The sequence below is a fragment of the Lathamus discolor genome, chromosome 1 (genome assembly GCF_037157495.1).
Source record: "Lathamus discolor isolate bLatDis1 chromosome 1, bLatDis1.hap1, whole genome shotgun sequence".
In the NCBI taxonomy this organism is placed as follows: domain Eukaryota; kingdom Metazoa; phylum Chordata; class Aves; order Psittaciformes; family Psittacidae; genus Lathamus; species Lathamus discolor.
Window position 1 is genome coordinate 130,349,756 of NC_088884.1, and position 19,788 is coordinate 130,369,543.

The following is a 19,788-nucleotide window of genomic DNA, read 5'->3' on the forward strand; positions in this document are numbered from 1 at the left end:
TCTAAATTGTGGCAATATGAGAGAGAGAGAGAGAGAAATTCTTTCACATATATCAAGGCCAGCTGTGTGGTACCTTTCAGTGCTTTAAAAAAGGTACGTTTTCAGGTGACCCTGCCAGTGACCTGAAAAGGCCACTGTGACATGAGTTCAGCAGGGGATGAGTGTCTGTTGCCCATGAAATGCAGCTTCCAGTAAGGAGAGTAAAAGTGGCTACCATAGTGATAAATGTACCTGCAGATAGCTGCATGGATTATCAGAGCTCTAATTTATTCCACATTAAGAAAAAGGACTATAATGAGTTATTAATAAAGAAAGACTAAAAATGGGTTCAAATTCAGTGGTTAATGCGCTGCATAATTTACTGTAATAATCCTTCTGACCAAATAAAAAAAAAAAAAGGAAAAAGTGCTTCTTTCCCTTTGAATGAAGCATATATGCTATTCTTCACCCTCACCCATCACCAAGGTTTTGTTTGATCTTTCTACTTTTAGGGCTTGAGCAGTGTCAGCATAAAGTGTGGTATCTGTGCTGGAGTTTGCTTTACCCCCATTTGTCTACTCCATATAAATATTTTTGTAAGTGAACACCTATGTTTCAGATGTCTTTAGTGTTGCACCTAATAGATTTCATAAATCATTTGTGCTGGCGTTAATGGGACAGTGGAATCACAGCATAGGGGGGCATCAAAGCAAAGGAAAATTCCATTGCAACTGGCTCAAAAGGGAGAAAAGAGGATCCACCACAGTGATATCCAGTTCTGTTCCTGGACGGAGAGATGAGCCAGCTAAAGGAAGGTCAGCACTGGCGTAATTAGCAGAGGCAGAATCTTACTCTTTTAATAGGCTGCTATCCTCAGATAGCGAATGTACAGTGGTACATATTTGTAGAAGAATGGTATAGAACATGTAAGTGGTTAGTGACAAGGTAGCTTTGTTTTGGAAAGAGGGGCTCTTGGAGGACCCAATATCCTGCTCCCTGCACAGTGGCAGTCTTCTGGAGAGGGGATGCAAGTACATGTGCTTTCTGAGGGCAGTAATTCCCAAACAAGCAATACAGCTCTGCATGAGCTCACTCCAAGCATCCAGCTCCCATTCCTCTTTCAAGATCTGTAAAGGACCTGTGCTCAAATTAATTACCTACTCAGTAGATTTTTCAATGGCAGAAAGTGCTTATCCATAGGTACTCCATTCAAGCAGATTGGAAAATAGTCTTTGCATGATCTAATACCCCATTTATTACAACTAGACCTCTTGGAAGAGATGCAGAGAATATGAGCACTGCTGTGGAACTGCTAAAGACTTGCTTCCTTAACTGACTATATTAGTTCATGATTTCATCTCATACTTCTCCTCTTGGCTGGTCTTGCAGCTATTGCAGATGTGAGTCTGTCCAGAATATGAACTGCAAAAAGCTTCCAATTTTCAGCACATACACACACAACCCCAAAAGCCTGAGCAAAGTGGAAGTCAGTGGTGACTGAACTACAGTTTCTTCCTTTGTGCTAGGAGAAAGCACAAAGGAGAAGCACACATTGTTGCATATCTAACTCAAAGGGTTTTGGTTTGAGAGGCATTATTAATGCTGTTACTTTGGGATATTTTTCCGTACTTTTCCCATTGGCAGTCAAGAGTGCCCTCATCAGGACCTGGCTACTTAGCTCACTATTTTCCCCCATTTCACCAAATTCTGCTATTTCACTCTGCATAGTCTTTGTCTCTCTAGGAAGTTGCAAATGAGCACTAATTGTGTGAGCTTTTTGAATATTTTTAAATTCTTATGAATAATACATCTAAAATATGTTCTTTTTTTGCAGCCTTCTACATAACAGTCTTGAAGCATATTCTGGAATGTTATTGTCTTCCCTGGAATTATTGTGTAGTCATTAACAAGATCTTGATCTGTTCTTTGGCAAAATGTGGCTTCTGGGTAGCTGCTGTGATCACTTGGCTTATGTCGGCAACAGATCTTGTAATGGGGCAAGGGGAGTTGAGGTTAGTTGGTATTAGCAAAGGTCCAAGGTGAAAAAAACATGAGAAGCTTTGTAGGAATCGCTACATATCTCTGTACTTTCTAAGCCAACTCAGAAGGTTCTTTGTGTAGTGATGCTAAAAATGAAGCTGGAGGTGTCATTCCCACAGCCATTTTAAAGGAGCTGTGTGTTCCACGAGGGGGTAATTAAAAAGAAGTAATATTTTTTAAAAAATTGGTTCTTTTACTAAAGACAGGCATTAAATTTGATTACTAGCCGGACTTCTATTTTGAAAGAGTATGTTTGTACTCTTTCAAAGTACAAATGTAGGCATCTAGTTGCTCCAATCTGTACAGTATTTCAGAAATGAATGGTGAGTAATGTGACCGCTGTATTCTCTGTTAGTCGTTAGCATTATCCGGCATCTGTAACACAATGCACCTGGTTCTGTGTCCAGTCAAATTGGGCTGCAGCTCCAGAGGTTTCACTGGGAGCAGACGTGATTACAAATTGTCAAGTGGAGCATTTTGAAGTAAGCTGGGTTTATTGTATTTGTGCCCATACACATCATAGAATCACAGACTGGTTTGGGTTGGAAGGCACCTTAAAGATCATCTAGTTCCAACCCCCCTGCCACAGGCAGGGACACCAGATCAGGTTGCCTAAAGCCCCATCCAGCCTGGCCTTGAGCACTGCCAGGGAGGAGGCAGCCTCAGCTTCTCTGGGTGTCCTGTTCTCATGCCTCCCCACCCCTCACGGTGAGTATTTATTTAGATGTAGAGAAAAATCGTCTCCTGAGGTGGTACCTGGAGGGGAGGTGTTTCTGTTCCAGTTAAAGCACAGGTGGTGCGTGATGAGCGGGTCGGTTGTAACCTCTCTGCGCCAACACCTGTGCCTGGCCCCCGGTTCAGGAGGGAAGTGCCGCGGCGACGGGAATGGGGCGTGGGTGCCCGAACGGGAATTCACCTTCCCGGAATGCCGGCTTCATTTCCGAAAATGCGTCAGACCTGACAGCTGGTGCTAGCAGGGGGGCTGCAGGTGAAGTTTGCCTTGTGTGGCGCAAAACCTGCTTTGTGATAAGCCCCTGCGAGCCCCGCCGCCCCCGACAGCGGGAAGAGACCCGCACGTCCAGCCACAAGCGTTCTGCTCGCCGCGGCCTCGAAAGGGTTACGCGGTGCCAGGCCCGGCCCCCGTTCCTCGCCGGGGAGTAAACACGGGCGCCTCAGCCTATCGCGGCGGGCGGCTCCCTGCCGGCGCGGGGCTCCGCCGGGCCACCCGCCGCAGACGGCGCTGGGCGGCGGCGCGGAGCGGAAGAAACGCGACGGAACGCTACGGAACGCTGAGGTGGGGCGCGGGGCGGGGCCGGGGGGCGGTGGCGAGCGCGGGGAGGTGGTGCTGGTGCGGGCCGGGTGCCGGGGGTGGCGCTGGCGCATTCGGCGGCTCGGGCAGCGTGGGGAGCAGCGCCGGGCGGCCGCGGAGTGCGGGTGTCGTGTTTGTAGTGTTGCTAAGCCGAGAGGTAACCGCTTTTCTCGTGTTCCTTGCCTTGCTGCTGCTGCTGAAAGAGCCCGGCCCAGCGTTTGGCTGGGATGGGGATGCGGTAGGATAGGTTTGCGGAATCGGAGGTGTGAGAAATAGGAAGTTTTTGCACAATTTGCATTGGAGGTATTGCATCTCGCTGTGGAGCGTAAGCCTTGGATGTTCCTCGCCTAACTGTTGTGCCTGTATGCTGGGAAAAGTATAAAGTGCTTCTAATTACTGTGGTTCCTAGAGGCTTCGGTACCTGCTGCACTGGGGGGATGTGGAGGAGATTGTGCTAGTCCAAAAGTCCAGAAAGAAAAATGTAACTTTACAACAGTGCAAATTATGCAAATAAAAGCATGGGGGGAAAAAAATCAGCCTAGGTTCCTGTCTAAAGGATTGTAAAATCCTTCCTTTAAAGCTTAGTGTAATCTCTGACATTTATGTGGGCACCTGAAAAAAACCAAACCCTGAAGCAGATCTGCGGTATGGGAGTACAGTGCTGCTGTGAGCGGCCACATTTCTGTCTGCTTCTCATTTAAAGTGCTAGCTCCTTCTTTTCTGTATACCTAATAAATGGTACGGGTAGAACATACAGCTGTGTCACAAAGTCGTTCTGTATTCTTAAACCTTTATATAATCAAATTCATTGCCTAAAGATGGTGTAGTTGAAGATTTGATCCTCTTTCACTGAAGTGGAAATACTTTCAGTAATTGAAAGCAGATTCACGTCTGGAGTTGTACAAGCCAAGGTTTTCATTTTTAAAATAAACCTTTTGTTCCCCAGCTTTAAATATTTCAGTGAGCCATCCGGAGACCTCTGTTAATTACTAGAGTAGACTGTGAGGAAGGAGTGAGGAAAAAAACCCTAAGAAAGGTATGTCAGCAATTCAATTTCCTTTAAATTATATTGTCTGTATTCCAGTGCATGAACATACTGTTGCAGCTTTTGTGCACACGACCGTTTAGTTTTGCTGTTATTTCATGTGAATCTGAATTTGAACTACCCATCTGTCTGTAGACTATTTTGTTTTAACCATCTTGGCTTATGTTCACCTCACTAGGCCCGTTTGCCATTTTTTTTCCAAACAGTTTATTAAACAAAAACTCTGAACTTTGAAGATTTGGGGGGGATACTGATCTGCTCCAGTAAACAAACCTGACACTGATCAGTGATAGCTCGCTCTCCTTTGTTAACTTTGCGCCTGTTTTCTGGCCGTTACTGTGGAAAGCTTTCAGAATCCTTGCCTTCCAATATTTCAGTGATGGGGAAAGAAACTTAGGATGTGAACTACAAAACCCTCAGACAAAGACTGAGCTGCTTGTTACCAGCTTTGAAGGTAGAGAACAATGGAGGGAGAGAAAGGCAAGTACCTTCTCTCCTAAACTCTCTAATCCGCAGAATAAATTCGCTGAAAATGTGTGGAAAAGTTACTGAGGATGGCAAGAGTCCCCTGACCATTCAAAAGTGTATTAATTACGTAATGGACACAAAGATCTGATTGCTTGATGTTAAGTGCATCTATCATTAAGATAAGACTTTGTACATTTGCATAATGGTACTAAATAATAGGCCAGGTTTGTTTCCCTGAACTTCTTCGTGGTGTACACATTGCAAATGCCCTTTTCCTTCTTTTCTTGCAAAAGGTACGTCTTTTAATATACACACAGTTAGTTCAGGTGTATCCGTTTGAGTAAAACTTGTGAAAGGGAGTGTTCGAACCAGAACAGAAAACCTAGTTTGCCATTTTTTAATCCATCAGATTGGGGCTCAGAACTGGCAGGCAGCTCAGTAACTACAAATCAGATGTTACAAATATTTTGGTTAATTGCTCTGCAACTGTATGTGGAGAATGGCCTCGGGTATGTCACAGTATAGTGTGTTTTACTCTTCCAAGGAATTATAAAAAGGCTCTGTCCTAACTTAGCAATAAACCTACAACAGCAGAACCTTTATAAAAACATTTAGCATTTAGATGATTTTGGCTTACTTGTCATTTGTACTTCCTAACCTTTTTGCAGTAGAATGGAGAATGTGTGAAGTAATACATTCCATGCAGGATGGGATATTTTTTTAATTATTTTTTTTTTCCTTTTGGGGCAAAGCAACTGATGTGGTATTAGTCTAAAACATTGATAATTTATGCTATAAAACAATGTAAAATGTCAGGTACATACAAAAGGGTCCACAATAAGAATGCAGGTAAGCAGCCATCAGTGTATGATGGAAACTGACCCAACTTTAAAGAACTTGTTTTGAGCTGAGTTCTTGCATGTCTGATGTGTATCTATGAAGATTTAACATGACTTATGAAATTACTGAAATGATCTGGCAAGCAGTTGTGAGGTCAGACTTCACAACTTTTCTTTCTGTTAGTTGTTTTGTATCCCAATTCGCTTCTTGAACTAAATGAGGAAAATAAAAGGTCACGATATGTACACTTTGTGTAACGTAGGGATTTGAGCAGTGATATTGAAAAATAACACTGCACTGTATTGTTTTCCAAATGAGCAAAGACATTAGTTTTCCTATCTTTTATGCATGTCTACAAAGATCTGGTTATTTAATTCTAAATACTCTGTGTGGGTTTGGGAGGCTTTCTCAAGATGTAGTTACAGATTTATGCATTTCAGAATAGTAAGAGGGCTTCCATATGCTCAACGATGTATAGAGAGATGATGCTGTGAGCTGGTAACCTCACCAATGGTTTGAAGATATATACATCTCTTAGATCCAAACATTTGAAAATTTTTGTGCAAAATGAGGGATTGGGATGAGATAAAGTAACTGTACTAATAAAATACTTCTGTAGTTTTCCAGCTTGAGTAAGTGAAGCTTTTTAAATGTTAGGGACAAATGGGAAAAATGGTACTTGTTTTCCTTTTAGAAAGCTTTACCAATATTAAACTCTGAACAGAATAGGTAGGTGGCTGAAAGAGTGTAAATGAATGGAATATAATCATTCACCTTTTTTGCCTAAGACTGAAAGAATTAGAAACACGATTATACAGGAAAAGTTTAGAACTCACTGAGGGTAACAGCAAGGTACATATTCATCTTTTAGACCTGGCTAAAGCACCCTTTTTTCTGAACTTGAAACAGGAATAATTGTTTTCTGTAAACTGGTATAAAGTGCACGGTTTATGAAGTCAATCTTTTAAATGTAAGAAAGTGGTAGAATTCCTGTATCTGGAGTCAGTGTTATCATTCTAGTGGGATCTAAATGGGAAACAAAACACAGGCTTACAATTTTCAGACCTAGGTCAGATTGAAAGGCTTGTTCATTACTTGTTATATACAGGAGAAAGGATTTTGCCCAGCAATAGTATGTGAATCATTGCGAACTTTAGGTATTTGATGTGGTTATCAGTGATAGTAGAAGGCACTGATTTTTTTTATATTGGGTACTAGAAGGTATGTTTAAAGGAGGCTTAAATTCTGATGTATTCAGAATTCAGGAGTTGACTCTGAATTAAGAGGTATTGCAGCAAAAGATTTAGCCAAATACCGGAACACTTTGGAATTTGGACAGGCTACATCTACAACTCAAAGTAATGGTGGCCTGACAAAATGGCAAAAGTAGATATTGTTGTCATTGCTGAAGATCTGCGTTATAGGAAATCTCTGATTAAACACATGTAGCAGGTTTTCTGCATACTTCATCTTCTTTGGCAAAGGAACAGCAATTTTTGCAGTAGCAGTGAACTCTCGCGTATCTAGTATCAGGTCGATAGCGAGTTATGTATTTTTATCTTTCTGATACAATTTGCTGTTCTGCCTCTTTCTGACTCTTGAAGAGGATTTGGACCTATACAACAATATTTCTAAGATGCTTAAAGGAAAAACAGATTTAGAAGAAAAAAAGGTTAATCTAAAATAAGATCTCTTGCATGCAACTACAGAAAGGAACATCCAACTGCTTTGCCTGCTTTTTTTATTTTATTTTTTTTACCTGGTGTCATTTGTTATTAGTCCAAGTGCTAGTGGCATGGTTTGTTTCGTTGGGTTTTCTTTTCTTAGTATGAAGAAGCATTAGCATCTTGGAGACTGCTTGGGGATGCAAGAGTATGTATAAATAAAAAGGAAAAAGAAAGTAACTGCTGTTACAGAACAGTATTACTTGGTCATTATTCATCACTGTATAAATTGTGAGAAAGCATTACTTCTAAGCTTTCAAATTGTCATGACTGCCAATCTAATTTTTAAACTACTTTAATTTGTATCTCCAGTATAGTTTGGTGACCACACACCAAGGAAAAAAATGAACAGAAATGCTTTTATTAGAGCAGCTCTTGATTTAATCATATAGACTTGCTTTTTCATAAAACATTATTGTACCGTGTATGAAATACAGCCAGCTCCGAATGTGCAGAAATTTCTGAGTTGTTAATTTTTGCAGATCGTTTTTCCTCTGTAGTCAGAAACAGCGTTAAAGAAAAGACTGTTGTCGGGGGAGTTGTAAAAAGTAGCCTGGAAAGCCTTTTATGTTCTTTCTTTTAAATAAAACAGAATTACCTTATGTAACAAAGTTAACTTTGTTAACCTTCTATAATTATTTAACCATTATTTCATTTTACCCCCTGCTTAAACATTGTACATTAATGCAATAGACACCTGGCTGTGCTCTTTAAAGTTTATTTGTCTTTCAATTCCAGTGATAGTAGGGGGCAGTATATCTCCTTAATTATCTTTGTTCAGGGAAATGTTGAAAGGCCAGGGTAGTTAAACAAGGCCATTTGGATTTGCAGTAAGGTCGAAGTCAGATGCAAGGAAAGTAGTTAAATGCATTATCATCTTATTGAGCACATCATCAGTAAAGTGACCTTGATGGAGGTGGAAAAAGCCATTTGGCTATTTTATGACAGCCACCTCTCTGCTGGCATTATCCCTGCCAGAGAGTACTTCAGATAGCTTTATCACAGTCTTCTCTTGTTGCTTTGAAATCTGATTTTTCTTAATTATGGATAACGAGTTAGAGGCTGAACATTGAAATGAACTTTTCTAATAATGGCAGATTTTAGTACTTAAGAGTTTATCCTTTGGCTTGTGAGGTGTAGAAATACCCCTAAATTGTACATTGAGGTGACCTTAATTTTTACTATTATATTCCTGCCTTTAAGCACCTCTTAATGACAATCGTTGTTTTCTATTCATGTAAGCTTTTATTCTATTACTTTTTAAACTGGTTTTAAGTTACTATGAGGGAAAGCAAGACAACATCCAGCCTTAGCAGCAGGGACACTGTTTGTTTTAACATGTGAGTATTTATGTTTTTATAAAGATACTCAAACCCTGGGAGGCCTGTGGCTAAGCTGGAAACAAATAGTTTGGAAATTGTATAACTAATGCTTAAATTCCTGTGTCATTTGTGCTTTACAATGGCAGTCAATACTGATGTCTTAAAAGCTTACAAAAATAGAATTTCAGCTATTGCATGTTAACTGAAGTATTGAATCAAAGTTCTCTCACCAGCATCTTCCCTTCCCTCCTTTTAACTTTCTTCTCATTCAAAAATAGCTTCTTTCTTTGGAGTAAAACTACACTGATCTGGAACAGTGTCATGTTAAATTTCTGACTTTGAACATGCCTCAGTGCTAGTTACACTTTTTATAGTGCTCTCATTGCGCAGGCATTGGCATAATTACTAGGAGAATTTTGAAACGAATATACAAAATACAAGGGAAGAGGATATTGGGAAAATTGGATCCAAATTTGAGCACCTTAAGATATAGGTTAATCGGCTGAAACTCATAGCAGAGCATTAAAAACTGTTAGAGACTAGAGGGAATGATTTATATGAAAAGATGAAAAGAAAGAAAAAACATACAGCAGCATCACATGGCAGTTACCACCCATGGAAGAACTGTCAGCGAGAATTTTGAAGATCACCTGGACTGAGGTGGTATATCTAGGTGCAAAAAAATGAAATTAAGGACCAGAAAAATACCAGTTGCATATCAAGACATGCTTTGTAATGGTAGCATCCAGGAGGTTATGGCAGATACCTCAGCACAGTTGACAGATTTTCTTGAATTTGAAGATTTTTTTGAAAGAACAACTATTACTTGGTTTATGACAGAGTGGAGCATGGATTTTTTTTTTACCTTTTGTTCGTAAGTTTTGATTAAATATTGCTACTTTGAAGGTAGATGTATTTAGCTTCCACTTTGCAACCGATGATCTGTTATTCTTCAAGACATAGGTGATCTACCAGGAAGAGAGCAGGGGGATTCTTTCTGTCATCACTTTGGTCTTCAGTGCTGGAAAGCATCTCACGATTGTCTCCTCACAACATTTATAGCAGTAAGAAAGCGTAGTGTCCCTGATACGTAGTACATTTCTGAGACCCTTTACTTTAGTCACGATTATAAAGTTGCCAGCTGCCAGCCATATTTTGGTGTGGTCTTTAGCCCTGGGTTGTAGAGTCAGAGAGTGTACTCAGCATGAAGCATCATCCAGATGGAGAGAGAATGTTCCCCTTTTTCCTTACAGAAAAATTTTATCTATTCTATTTGATCTGTTGATCTACTTGCCTAAGTTATGGAAGTGCCTCTCATCTTTGTAGTATAAATAGTTTTCCTACATTTCTTTTCTGTTTAATTATTCTTGCTTCCTCCTCAGCACTCTCCTAGTACTTATCAATCATGTTCTGTCATAAAGTGGGAGGATTATCTGTATATGTGTGTGTGTTTCCATATGCCCATCAGGAAGACAAGCCTTTTGAAGGCAGACACATAGAGTCAGAGTTTGAAAGTGTAATTCTGTCTTCTCCCTCTGTCGAACTCGCTTTTTCATCTGATAGCTCCAGGAAGGTCGCCGCACAGATACGCCTGTCCGTTGTCTTGTAATGATACCGAATCTTAAGATCTCTCCCATCAACCAAGAGACAAGCAGTGAACTGATGGATCTTGTGCTGAACAGGATCTCACTGTTCCTTGACAAGTGTACTGAAAGCCCTGTCAGTATTTGAGTCTTTTTCATAGCCTAGAAGTACCTCAAAGAATTTTTCTTCTCCTCCCCCATTTTCCTTTTCTTCTGCCCCTCCATCGACCATTGTGGTTTATGGAGCCAGGCACATACTTCATTGCCGGGAGAGTTTCTTTTTAACAGCTGTCCTTTCTCCAAAACATACAGTAAGGTTCGTGACATTAAATAGGCAGCTTCAGAGCATCTCAGATAGTCTTATTCTGCAAACCCTGCTGCTACTCATTTGTGCGAGATCCCAGTATTTGCCACTCTCTTCTTCCCTGAGGTCAAGAAATCTTGAACAGACTTTTCAGACAGTCCGTTCCTCTCTGGATGTAAACTCTTCTCCCCAGATGATTTTTTTTTTTCCTATCTGTGGCATTTGGGTAGTATTTCCAGTTATTCCTCAGCAGCTCTGCCAGCTTTTCACTGAAGAGACCTGTGTATTATTTATCAATTCTCTTTTCTCATTCCTGCCCTCCAGCTTTTACACTACCCCTTCATCCTAGTCCTTTCTACCTAATCCTAATTTACTGCTGATCAGAGCCATGGCAGCAGAACCAATTACATGAGGTAAAAAAAGAAAAAAAGAATAAAAATAAAAACCTACATCAGACAAAGTTATGGGTTTGCCTTTGAGGTAATTGGTTTTGCTTGCAGAGATCTCAGTGAAACTGGGCAGAGCTGAGCATTCGTTATCTCGCTTGTGTATTGTCTGCCTTTGTTTCCTGTAATGCGACTGTATCCCATAAAATAACAGTGAACAAATCGGTCTTCCTGAGTGTTTGGTTTCTCTCTGCGGCATACAGCAGAGCTTGTGCTACAATCTGTTCCTTGATTTATTTTTTCCCTGTCTTTTTGCATGCAGTTTTATATGTGGGCGGAGTTTCCATATGTGTATCCTGTGCCAAATGTGGTCAGTATTAAACTCATATGCGATAGACTACATTGGGGGTCTTTACTAAGAAATATGAAAATGTGCTGTGGGTGCTATTTTAGCAGACCGTGAATTACTGTAGTTCCATGGAAGTAGGTTTATTGGACATAGTCTGTATAGAAATTGTAACCTTTATTAAGGTAATTTGTAGACTGAGCTGTATTAGTCTAAAACAGTATATGCATGCATGTGTGTAGGTTTGTGTTTTAGCCAAGGGAAGGAATCCCCTACACACAGCTGGCTGATGTTCCACTTTTCTTCACGGCTGTAACACAGCAACTCTTTAACATTATACCTGATTGCTGCCAGAAGCTGTTAGAAAGTGTCCTAGAATTCAGTGGCTAAAAAGCTGTGGATGTTGATAAATCCAGAAGCCTAGCAAAACAGTCATACTTCAGAAGCACTGGAAAATATCAGTTCTGTCTGCCTGCTAAGAACTGCTCACAGTTGTAGCCACAAGTCATTCCCTCCTTCCTCAGGTTTCCCAAGTCCTGCAGTGTGGTGAAAAGGGGTAGTGAGAAGGGAGAGAACAGACCAGCCAGGTCCCTTTCTTTTTGCATTGTAGAGAGTAAAAATAGATTGTAGAGGAAAAGAGACAGATGCATAGTCTTTGTCTACGCTAACAAAGGGAACAAACCGAGGTCCGTTTTTGGTTGCAGCACAAGCGTCACCAACATGCACATGCCGTTCACCAGCTGCATGGGAACCTCATTTGTATGACCTGTTGGGAGAAGTCCCTGGTCCTTCCTCATCCCTGAATTGGGTGTTATCTGGGAGAGCCAAGGTTGGCAAAGCCTGAAATTAAGGCAGGAAAACCACTGTCAATTACAAGTTATTGATGATTGTGTGCCAGTGCTTGCACTAAACTGCTCCTGTTGAGTTAGTACAGATGTAAGCATTAAGCCTCAGGCTTATGGTAGGGATGAGAGGAAAAGAGTAAAACAAAGGCCCTTGCAGGGACACACCTGTCTGCTCTAAACAAATTTGTATTTGACAGAAGCTATTAACACCTTCCAGTGTAACGGTGCAAATCTAACAAATTCACCCAGTATGCTTGTCTAAGAATATTTTTCACACCACCATCCCAGTTAGATCTGGATTTCTTTGTTCTTTTTCTGTTCCAGGTGATTTTTGTATGGGGCTGTCAGGGATGGATGCTTTTCAGGTCCTCACAAACCTGGAACAGAGGTCTCCCTTTTCTGAAAAGATAGATACTACCTCCACTTTACTAACTGTTAGAATCATAGAATAGTTAGGGTTGGAAAGGACCTTAAGATCATCTAGTTCCAACCCCCCTTCCATGAGCAGGGACACCTCACACTAAACCATCCCACCCAAGGCTTTGTCCATCCTGGCCTTGAACACTGCCAGGGATGGAGCATTCACAACTTCCCTGGGCAACCCATTCCAGTGCCTCACCACCCTAACAGGAACAAACTTCCTCCTTATATCCAGTCTAAACTTCCCCCTGTTTAAGTTTTAACCCGTTACCCCTTGTCCTGTAACTACAGTCCCTGATGAAGAGTCCCTCCCCAGCATCCCTATAGGCCCCCTTCAGATACTGGAAGGCTGCTATTAGGTCCCCATGCAGCCTTCTCTTCTCCAGACTGAACAGCCCCAACTTCCTCAGCCTGTCTTCATACGGGAGGTGCTCCAGTCCCCTGATCATCCTCGTGTCCCTCCTCTGGACTTGTTCCAGCAGTTCCATGTCCTTTTTATGTTGAGGACACCAGAACTGCACACAATACTCCAGGTGAGGTCTCACGAGAGCAGAGTAGAGGGGCAGGATCACCTCCTTTGACCTGCTGGTCACGCTCCTTTTGATGCAGCCCAGGATACGGTTGGCTTTCTGGGCTGCGAGCGCACACTGAAGCCTGCTCATGTTAAGTTTTTCATCGATGAACACTCCCAAGTCCTTCTCCATAGGGCTGCTCTGAATCTCTTCTTTGCCCAACCTGTTGCTGTGCTTCTTGATTCTACAGACTAGCTTTAAGCTCTGGGGACATCCAAATTGTTCTTTTTCTTCCTTTTTTTTTTTTTTTTTTTTCTGTCATACAGCTCTTAATTCAGGATAGTGGGATTTTATTACTGCTTAAAAAAAAAAAAAAAAAGAGAAAACCACACAAGAATATGAAATGTCAGTTCCCATTCAGCACTCTGCCTTTTTGAGTGGCTGCATGCGTAAGTATATTGCATGTACCAGCTCTTACTGGATTTGTTGCCTCCTTTATCAATGAAATCAGCCTGAAAAAAGTTCAGCTGTGCCTCATTCTCATACACATTTCCATATTTTTTGAGACAAGTAAAAATACTCTAGTTCATGTTAGTGGTCACGCTTCATTTCTTAAGTGAGATGATAAAGCAGGAAGTGTTTCTATGTGTTTTCTGCTGGATGTAGAGGTCTTCAATACATTTTTTAGTTCATAGAAACTAAGTTCTTCTTTTACACACACACACACCATTGTAAAAGTCAGAAAACTTTGTACCATGATATTCCTAGTGCTGCAATAGGATTTTAAGTGGGTTGAAAAATGTATAAATAGTCCCTTTTGGCTACCAAGCTGAATAGCCTAAAGAAATGCACCTCCATTTTAAGTCAATTATAACTCACACTAAATAAATAGATTCAGTATCTCCCTGTGGCAGAGAGATGATCTAGACAGCTTTTGGTTTGGATGGAACTACATCTTTTATGAAGCTACCATTGCTCTGTTTAAACAAAATTATTAGCATGGAAGCCACATTTTTGTATAATAGTGGACTTTGCCAGCTGAGCTATTAATTAGTCATTTATGGTTTTCCCTTTTGCTCAAATGCTGCCTGTAATTCTGCAGAGAAGCCACCTACCTTTGCCACTCATAACTCTGGAGACCTCTTCTCCACCTCAGTAGGATTAAAATAGAGCAGAAGGAGAGAATACTTGTTTACTTTTCGTAGTCAAACTGGTAATAGGCAGCTCATTGTCACTGTGTCCAGCTTTTAAGATGTGTCATACTTTGAGGTGACACAGTCTGTTCTGTGAGGCAGACGTGTGTGTGTGTGTGTGTGTGTGTGTGCGCGTGTGCATGCTTGACATGCCTTCCATCCAGACAGGCTGGAAGAATACAGGTTTCTTTTCTTTCAAAAGAAGTTCTGTGATAAAAGCCTCACCAGCTTAGTGGAAGGAGAGTTATGTTACTGGTCTGATCAACTAGAAAAAAATGTATCATCAACAAAAGTAGAAATGATAATGTACACTTTTCCCTGGAGTATTAGGAGTTTTCCAAGTGTCTATGTTAGTAAAGCAGATGTTACTAAGTTGCTGCCTTCCAGGTGGTGAACTTGCTTCATTCCTTTATACATTGTGTAAGTTGATGTGCTGATGCAGGGGAGCAGGATAAACCTGTAGAGGAGGAGCAAAAAGCATCATCTATAATGTATAGAAAACTTTAGAATTTAATATTTACCTTCTGTACCATGTTTATGGAAACAGTGTAATTACATATCTGAGGTACAGGCAAACTGGAATCCTGTCAATGAATATACATGTTATGCATGTCTTAACTGCATGTGTTTTTCTCCTGTTTTATTTTGGTAATCTGCTGTGTCATGCCAAAGAGAAGACCATGAAAGATGCTACTAGTAGTTTCCTGTAACTTCAGAAACCCATACTTAAAATCTCGGCTATTGTGAGCTCTTAATGTGTCTACTAACAGAAAACCTGATAATAATTTTAGATACAGCCTCAATAAGACAGGAGTCCTTAGTTCGTTTACACTACACCTAGTGTTCCAATGAGCTTAATAAACTCACTTTTTAATACAAAAAGTGGCAGATGCTATTAGAACGTGTATATGTGTTTGAACTTTGAGGATGTGTTAGAGTTATCTGAGTAACGTGTAAGAAGACTTTGTCATAACACTTGCTTATTAAGTCACAGCTCAAGTTCATTGTGTGACGTGAATGAAACTAAGAAACCTGGAGGTCACAGGTGGGATCTGAAGTCTGAATCTTTGGAGTTTCTAGCTCCTATTGCAAAATAGGGTTTGTTGCCTCCCAGAATTATTTCAAGATAGTGTGAGCTAGTGGGTTGAGAGCATCCATCCCTGTCGCATTCAGATGTCTTTGCCATGATACACCCCAGTGTCCCCAGTTTCACATTTTGGCACAGAACTGCCTGAGAAGGCAAAGGGCCAGCATAGTTCTGCAACATTTTAGGTTGGGAACCACTAATCCGGACCATTAAACTAAGGCATTGATAATTAAAATACAACATTGTTGTAAATTGAAATATTAATAACATTTATAAAAATTTCTTAGACTCTTAAGGTTACCAAGCTGAAAGATATCTGAAGCTTTTTATTTTTCCTGACCTTTTCAAAGGAAATTTGTATGCAAGCTGACTAGCATACCAAATTTCAGACAGATATGAATTAAAACTGCGAAGTTACAAATGCTTGAGAAACGGAGTGCATAGTGGAAATGACAGCTCCAGCACAAGAATGCCAGGAGCTGCTATAATAACTTAATATTACAAATGCAATAAAATCAGAAATAAGCACCTTTAGATTTTCATGTTTCAGAAGAGGGGTTATTACTGAGACGCACTGCTTCTGTAGACAGATTCCCTGCTATGTTACAGCTACAGCACTAGCAGTCTTTACTTGCCTACAAGAGTAAATAGGTTTTTTAAGAGGCAGTGTATTTGAAACTAGCAATCAGCTTTTTGGCTCTTTTTATATCCTTATTACAAACATCTGTAAACTTTGAAGTGTGGTCTACAAGAGTGGAGTTCCCTGAAGCAGATGTCTTGTTTGTCTTTAGTGTGCCTGATACCTTGCTTGGTCCTTCTCAGGTCAGGATCTCTTAAAATCGTAAGGTAGCAAAATGTTTATTTTATGTATTATGGTGATGTTAATTTCAGGAACCATTCAGGTGGTGAGCATTTGAGAATTGTTAACCTTTTCATCCTATGAAAACCTTGAGAAAGGGGGAAAAGCCATTTACTGAGAGAGTTGTTACTGTCATTCTGAGGCATCCTCTTGTCCTTTGCACTTCCTAATTGATCATAAGCACTGCTGCTTTTCATTATTACTATTATTATTATCGTGAAACAGTCTTGAAAGGAGTTTGGACTCTTGGAAATCAGTTTTGCAGGAAGCAGGTTAATAGGAAATATTTTAAACTCCTTAGCTCACATAAAGGAAAAGCATGGTTTAAGTCATTATTTTCATTCTTACATGCGAATAATAAAATACTACCAACACTACAAGCTAATTTTATTGGATAGCAAGAGGTTACAAGTGTGGCTACATTTTAAATCACAAACAGGTATAATATTTATGGTAATAAATTCAATAAAAGTAGTAGTCCTTGCCATCCTTTAGAGAATATTGAACAGTTTAAGCCCATATTTAATGGGGTATGCCTGGTCCTGGTAAGGCACATTCTTCCTATATTTCTTAGTAAAATTTAAACATAATCTGAGTTGTAGTTTTCATACTTGTCTGTGAAAAATGTTAAAACCTGCATTGCACACAGTAAGATATTAAAACTCACATTTGCAGCCAGTAAAATAAATAATCTTTGGTAATGTAAGTGGAAAATGGGCCAAAGAAAAGTTTATTAGTAATGAACAGAGCTTAACTGTGTAGGACTTGAAGGATGAGAAAAATGTTTTCCTTTCATCATTTCTAAAAGACATTTTGTGTAGTGCAAAAATTCCTGCATGAATAGGTATAAAAAATTGACTAGTCAGACAGTCAAACTAGTCAGCTGAAATATTTTGAATAGACAAGATTTTTCTTCATGCTGTGGAGCTTTGAGAGGAATTTCAGACACTGGATTCTTGAATGCCACATAAAACAATCTGAAAATTGTTGAAGAATCTGTGGTTTAGCAGCCTGTGTAAATTTTCATCAATACTGTAAAACGATGCATTTGTTAGTGTGTGGAGTAATGGCATTTTGAGTACGAATTTACCGTTTGTAAATACAAAAAAAAATGTGTTAAAACCATTGCACCTCTTTTTTTTTTTTTTTCTTTAACTGTACAAGCTCCTGGCTGGCTACTGCAGATAGACTTCCAGACTGAAGTAGTTGTCACTTCTTGTAAGAGGTTATAAGTTTAGAATTATTGTATAAAACATGCTCAGGATGTAATAAGAAAAACCATAAGCTGTTTGCCCTCACTTCTGGTAGACCATAGCTCTTACAGGAACACACATTACAGGCTTACTTTTCCCAAAACACTTGTCAGCAGAGGTGTATAAGCCAGCCCTGCCGCCTGTCACAGAGGCAGAAGCACCTAACATTACAGTGAAAGAATTTCTGCATCTCAAGTTTTAAGTGAGTTCTGCTTCTGCTGCTGGTGATATAATTGTATTTATGGTAGAATGTTTACTGGCATAAATGTGTTTATTTAGAGGTGTTACTGCTTTTTTCCCCGTTTCTATTAGGAAAACTAGTCTACCATCACATGCATGCTCATCTGTTTCTTGCAGGTTTTGTAACAAAGAATAAGCAAAGTGGTAAACATTTTGTCGACTTTTTCTCACTATTCTTTCACTGGGAACTTCATGGGAGTATTTTAAACCAAGAAAAAACACAATTGGCTATGCAAGGAAAAAACTGGCCATGACCGCACACAAACATCGTCAGTTAAACCAAAGATGTAGTATTACCCTGTTCTCCTTAAATGCAGTAAGATTGCTATGGGGACGCTCCAGTGACTTAAAACAGGTGTTTGCAGAGAGGAGATGAGCTTTTGCATGTTACATTTTCTCCTGCCTGCGCTGTCACAGTTACATCAAGCCCTGAAGGTCCTCTCTCCACTGTATTGGCAGTTCAAACCAAGTTTTGTACATGAAGCTTTTCGGTGCAGAAAGCCCCATCTGAGCTAAATCTTGGTTTAACTCAGAGTCAGCTGGCTGCCTGGGATAGGGTGGAGGATTGTAGCACATTGAGGAGGAGCACTGAAGTTTAGGGTGAAATACCTGGATTTACAAGTTTTATGGTGATCTATGGGCACTGTGCTCTACTATTTTGTGTAGTGCATGCTGTTTCTCAGGGTGGCTAGGGTAGCTGAGAGAGGCATTGATGCCAAGCTCTCTTTCGGATGTACTTGGTGTAGGTATTACTTGTTTCTGTTATGAAAACGTTTTCTGACAGGATTTGTCTGTGTTTGATTTCTTTAAATCACTGCTTTGAAAAAAAACACAGGACAAATCCAAGTAACTGGAAGAAACTGTTGCTTTAGAGTTTATATAATTATTTGTAGCACAGTGAGCTGGCCTATATTTATTTCAGAACTATGCTTAAAATATGTTTGAAATGAGAAGAAAATAGTAATACATCCTCAAGTTAAAGCCTCTTCAATGCATGCAGTTTACATTTAATATCTTAATGTGCTATGCATTGATTAATGTAATACAAAAACACCATCTGTATAAAAAAAGATCACATAAAATAACTGATGTTTTTTTCCTCATATTGAACAAAGTAGCTGCCAGATAGCATGCAGCAAGAAGAGCAATTGCCTTCCTCCTGTTTCCCCCACCTCGGTGTCTGGTATACAGTTTTCATTTATACACTGTCATTACTGGTGTGGTACTGGGCAGGGTGGTTTTTCACTAAGGGGCAGCTGGTTATGTGTTTCTAAGCTGTGCTTAACTCCCTGATTGTGTTTTGTTAACTGTTTTATACATTCTTACTGGTGTTCGTGGGCAACCCAGCAAGAGGAGAGATGTGGCCCAATGTACTTCATGTTGGAAGCTCACTTGAAACGGTCTGAAGGATGCATACTTTTTTCCACGTCTTGTTCTGAAATCTTTCTAATCTTCCTATCCCTTCTCCTTCCTATCTGCTCTGATTTCTTTCCTTCCATATTTTTTTCCCATGGGCTTTTTTGGTTGCTTGGTTGGTCAGTGAGTTGTGTTGGGTTGTTCTTTACCCTAGACTTGGGCTCCTTTTTGGTGCTTTACTGTCTCACTGGAGCCAGCAGTGCTTTTGGCTTGGCCTCAGCTGTGACTGGGCTGGACCATTTAGTTCTGGTTCAGACCAGTGGCTTGATACCTAGACATGTTTTTGGAGGAGTATATGCTAGTGTAGAGGGGAGAGCAGGAGAAAGGCTTAGGGCACCTCTGAAGTTTCAGGGAGAGCAGCAATATCTCCCCTCCTCCAGCCTTCCTCTCCATCCGTACTTTCTTCCCCAGTTTATAGTCACCTTTGTGTTAGTTTGGTTTAGTCTCACTGAAACTTGAGCCTATGGGACAGGCTCCATTCATTTTCAGGAGGCAAAAAAAAAAACCTTCAACTGAAAGAGGGCATCTTTCAGTTCAGTGCCCTCCTAGAAAGCTTCCTGATTTATGAGACTGCAGGTTTGCATATAGATCCTGTCTTGAGTAAAGTAAGCATCACC

The 19,788-nt window shown here is 40.3% G+C and overlaps 1 protein-coding gene and 2 long non-coding RNA genes across 3 annotated transcripts in view; 2 read left to right on the plus strand and 1 right to left on the minus strand.

The window, feature by feature from the left end:
• LOC136022157 (uncharacterized) overlaps positions 1–3,283 on the minus strand; it is a 34,522-nt gene extending 31,239 nt beyond the window's left edge. The window contains exon 1 of the long non-coding RNA XR_010616020.1: positions 2,776–3,283. This is a non-coding gene — a long non-coding RNA (uncharacterized LOC136022157). The remainder of the gene's footprint in view (positions 1–2,775) is intronic.
• TENM3 (teneurin transmembrane protein 3) overlaps positions 1–19,788 on the plus strand; it is a 422,372-nt gene that overhangs the window by 171,057 nt on the left and 231,527 nt on the right. The window lies entirely within an intron of this gene.
• On the plus strand, positions 3,381–17,968 carry LOC136022149 (uncharacterized). The gene is made up of 3 exons (XR_010616018.1): positions 3,381–3,485; positions 4,275–4,364; positions 17,873–17,968. It is a non-coding gene; the product is annotated as an uncharacterized LOC136022149 (long non-coding RNA).